The following is a 5,000-nucleotide window of genomic DNA, read 5'->3' on the forward strand; positions in this document are numbered from 1 at the left end:
TTCATAATGTGGATTTGGAGTCAGTCAGCTCCAAAAACATCCTTAAAAATAATCCAAAAATGCTGAGAAGACTGAACATAATCATTTCCAAGTAAAAAAGACTTGATGTTCATTTGATCAGGTTTTGGAGCGTCTATTAACCATCTCAAGTTTCCAAAAATGTCCAGCGGTTAACTGAAATTACCATATCAATCTTCAGCTGTTTTTCACTTTGAACAGCTCCATACCTATAATACAAGTCAAGGGTAAGGTTCGAAAGACCCTATAAAGGGTCCTGATTGACTTTTGCGTGCTACAAAAAAAGCCACAAAACACATTCAAATGACGCCGAAAAGAATTTTTAGAAAAACACCACCAAAAATGTTTATAAGGCACTTTAGGAAATTCTGGAAAAAAACAAGAAAAGATGGCTTAGAGAAAAATCAAAAACACTTCCTGAAGCCATTTTGGCTTCAAATCCTTGTCAGATTCACCCACTTGGAAAGAGTGTTATGTGAATATTGACTCAAGTCACAGAGTATGAGATTGCTTGGTATGACATAGACAATGAGTGACAGACAATTTTAATTTTTGCTAATCCTACTTGATTGACAGCTTTGACCATGGTATTCCATGAATCCTTGAACTCTTTTTTTGTCTTTTATTATGTGTATTTTAAATTGCTTGTTTCATCATAAACATTGGGCATCGTCGATCTGAGTGCAGATGGAAAAATGAAAATGTGTGCTCAGGTTCTACTGAGATTTCAACTCAGATCAATGGATTCAAAGTCCAGAGTGCTAACCATTACACCATGGAACCAACCATGACACATTCTTGGCTGCGGCTTGTTGTGCTGAATAGAGCATATGAAATCGTGAACGATGGCGAAAACAGGCTCCAAAGCTGCAGTGCAAATCTGCAATCATACACAATGGTAAATTGATATCTTATAACCTTTCATTCCACAAATTTACCAACATTTCCACGATATCACAGCTAGGACAGTTTGAAATGTTGATGAAAAGTGGCTAGTAAAAAGATTGCTGTATCTGTTACTTGGAAAAAGTGTGAAAAAAATAAATTGCAAAACTTATACTGTTAGAAAACTGTTCATCCAGTAGTTGATAAAGATTAGCATTGCATGGTAAAAGGCTTCATCTGAGAGATAATTTAAGGTTTGTGCAAATCAAAGTGCATGTCCCAGTCCATTAGCCAGGACAGCGGTCTGTGGCTGCTGGACAAGATCAAGAGAAAAACCTCTTACCTGATGGCACCCACAGTGCTTCTTTTGATTAGCGGCAAGTCGCACATGTAATGTTGCTCCAGAATAGATTATCTAAAGAACAGTCAAAGATAAAGTCAGTTTGGTCCTAGAAACTCGCTCCATCACAGATCACTGTCATGGGGAATAGACTAGTAAACATGCAAATTGAACAACAAAGATAAAAGGTCAAAAAGTTATTGAAACATAGACATAGTCGGCAGGATTTGAACCTGCGCGGGGAGAACCCAATGGATTTCTAGTCCATGGCCTTATCCACTCGGCCACGACTATTCGGACGTCAAGCTGTTATGAGTTTCACACATGTTTTCTAATAGCACCATGATCAAGCTCAGTGATCAACCCTCTGGAAGACATCTCAGAAAATGAAAGGAAAATACAAGGTCTCAGTAAAATGCAAAAATCTGATTTAAAGTCATCATCAATGGGAACCATTCACAGTTTAAAGCTTTTCCCTCTTCATAATGTGGATTTGGAGTCAGTCAGCTCCAAAAACATCTTTAAAAATAATCCAAAAATGCTGAGAAGACTGAACATAATCATTTCCAAGTAAAAAAGACTTGATGTTCATTTGATCAGGCTTTGGAGCATCTATTAACCATCTCAAGTTTCCAAAAATGTCCAGCGGTTAACTGAAATTACCATATCAATCTTCAGCTGTTTTTCACTTTGAACAGCTCCATACCTATAATACAAGTCAAGGGTAAGGTTCGAAAGACCCTATAAAGGGTCCCGATTGACTTTTGTGTGCTACAAAAAAAGCCACAAAACACATTCAAAAGACGCCGAAAAGAATTTTTAGAAAAACACCACCAAAAATGTTTATAAGGCACTTTAGGAAATTCTGGAAAACACAAGAAAAGATGGCTTACAGAAAAATCAAAAACACTTCCTGAAGCCATTTTGGCTTCAAATCCTTGTCAAATTCACCCACTTGGAAAGAGTGTTATGTGAATATTGACTCAAGTCACAGAGTATGAGATTGCTTGGTATGACATAGACAATGAGTGACATAGACAATTTTAATTTTTGCTAATCCTACTTGATTGACAGCTTTGACCATGGTATTCCATGAATCCTTGAACTCTTTTTTTGTCTTTTATTATGTGGATTTTAAATTGCTTGTTTCATCATAAACATTGGGCATCGTCGATCTGAGTGCAGATGGAAAAATCGAAATGTGTGCCCAGGTTCCACTGAGATTTGAATTCAGATCACAGGATTCAAAGTCCAGAGTGCTAACCATTACACCATGGAACCAACCATTACACAGTCATGGCTGCGGCTTGTTGTGCTGAATAAAGCATATGAAATTGTGAACGATGGCGAAAACAGGCTCCAAAGCTGCAGTGCAAATCTGCAATCATACACAATGGTAAATTGATATCTTATAACCTTTCATTCCACAAATTTACCAACATTTCCACGATATCACAGCTAGGACAGTTTGAAATGTTGATGAAAAGTGGCTAGTAAAAAGATTGCTGTATCTGTTACTTGGAAAAAGTGTGAAAAAAATAAATTGCAAAACTTATACTGTTAGAAAACTGTTCATCCAGTAGTTGATAAAGATTAGCATTGCATGGTAAAAGGCTTCATCTGAGAGATAATTTAAGGTTTGTGCAAATCAAAGTGCATGTCCCAGTCCATTAGCCAGGACAGCGGTCTGTGGCTGCTGGACAAGATCAAGAGAAAAACCTCTTACCTGATGGCACCCACGGTGCTTCTTTTGATTAGCGGCAAGTCGCACATGTAATGTTGCTCCAGAATAGATTATCTAAAGAACAGTCAAAGATAAAGTCAGTTTGGTCCTAGAAACTAGCTCCATCACATATCACTGTCATGGGGAATAGACTAGTAAACATGCAAATTGAACAACAAAGGTAAAAGGTCAAAAAGTTTATGAAACATAGACGTAGTCGGCAGGATTTGAACCTGCGCGGTGAGACCCCAATGGCTTTCTAGTCCATCGCCTTAACCACTCGGCCACGACTACTCAGACGTCAAGTTGTTATGAGTTTCACACACGTTTTCTAATAGCTCCATGATCAAGCTCAGTGATCAACCCTCTGGAAGACATCTCAGAAAAAGAAAAGAAAATACAAGGTCTCAGTAAAATGCAAAAATCTGATTTAAATTCATCATCCATGGGAACCATTCACAGTTTAAAGCTTTTCCCTCTTCATAATGTGGATTTGGAGTCAGTCAGCTCCAAAAACATCTTTAAAAATAATCCAAAAATGCTGAGAAGACTGAACATAATCATTTCCAAGTAAAAAAGACTTGATGTTCATTTGATCAGGCTTTGGAGCATCTATTAACCATCTCAAGTTTCCAAAAATGTCCAGCGGTTAACTGAAATTACCATATCAATCTTCAGCTGTTTTTCACTTTGAACAGCTCCATACCTATAATACAAGTCAAGGGTAAGGTTCGAAAGACCCTATAAAGGGTCCTGATTGACTTTTGTGTGCTACAAAAAAAGCCACAAAACACATTCAAAAGACGCCGAAAAGAATTTTTAGAAAAACACCACCAAAAATGTTTATAAGGCACTTTAGGAAATTCTGGAAAACACAAGAAAAGATGGCTTAGAGAAAAATCAAAAACACTTCCTGAAGCCATTTTGGCTTCAAATCCTTGTCAGATTCACCCACTTGGAAAGAGTGTTATGTGAAAAATGAGATTGCTTGGTATGACATTGACAATGAGTGACATAAACAATTTTAATTTTTGCTAATCCTACTTGATTGACAGCTTTGACCATGGTATTCCATGAATCCTTGAACTCTTTTTTTGTCTTATATTATGTGGATTTTAAATTGCTTGTTTCATCATAAACATTGGGCATCGTCGATGTGAGTGCAGATGGAAAAATCGAAATGTGTGCCCAGGTTCCACTGAGATTTGAACTCAGATCACAGGATTCAAAGTCCAGAGTGCTAACCATTACACAGTCATGGCTGCGGCTTGTTGTGCAGAATAAAGCATATGAAATCGTGAACGATGGCGAAAACATGCTCCAAAGCTGCAGTGCAAATCTGCAATCATACACAATGGTAAATTGATATCTTATAACCTTTCATTCCACAAATTTACCAACATTTCCACGATATCACAGCTAGGACAGTTTGAAATGTTGATGAAAAGTGGCTAGTAAAAAGATTGCTGTATCTGTTACTTGGAAAAAGTGTGAAAAAAATAAATTGCAAAACTTATACTGTTAGAAAACTGTTCATCCAGTAGTTGATAAAGATTAGCATTGCATGGTAAAAGGCTTCATCTGAGAGATAATTTAAGGTTTGTGCAAATCAAAGTGCATGTCCCAGTCCATTAGCCAGGACAGCGGTCTGTGGCTGCTGGACAAGATCAAGAGAAAAACCTCTTACCTGATGGCACCCACGATGCTTCTTTTGATTAGCGGCAAGTCGCACATGTAATGTTGCTCCAGAATAGATTATCTAAAGAACAGTCAAAGATAAAGTCAGTTTGGTCCTAGAAACTCGCTCCATCACAGATCACTGTCATGGGGAATAGACTAGTAAACATGCAAATTGAACAACAAAGATAAAAGGTCAAAAAGTTATTGAAACATAGACGTAGTCGGCAGAATTGGAACCTGCGCGGGGAGACCCCAATGGATTTCAGACCACTCGGCCACGACTACTCAGACGTCAAGCTTTTATGAGTTTCACACATGTTTTCTAATAGCACCATGATCAAGCTCAGTGATCAA

The 5,000-nt window shown here is 37.7% G+C and overlaps 2 non-coding genes across 2 annotated transcripts; both read right to left on the bottom strand.

The window, feature by feature from the left end:
• Positions 1-2,452: 2,452 nt before the first annotated feature.
• TRNAQ-UUG (transfer RNA glutamine (anticodon UUG)) lies at positions 2,453-2,524 on the bottom strand. Its single transcript has one exon. It is a non-coding gene; the product is annotated as a tRNA-Gln (tRNA).
• A 654-nt stretch (positions 2,525-3,178) lies between these two features.
• Positions 3,179-3,260, bottom strand: TRNAS-AGA (transfer RNA serine (anticodon AGA)). The gene has a single exon. It is a non-coding gene; the product is annotated as a tRNA-Ser (tRNA).
• Between the last annotated feature and the right edge of the window lie 1,740 nt (positions 3,261-5,000).

Source organism: Dendrobates tinctorius, unplaced genomic scaffold (assembly GCF_039654945.1).
Source record: "Dendrobates tinctorius isolate UK_male_01 unplaced genomic scaffold, ASM3965494v1 ptg000048l, whole genome shotgun sequence".
NCBI lineage: Eukaryota > Metazoa > Chordata > Amphibia > Anura > Dendrobatidae > Dendrobates > Dendrobates tinctorius.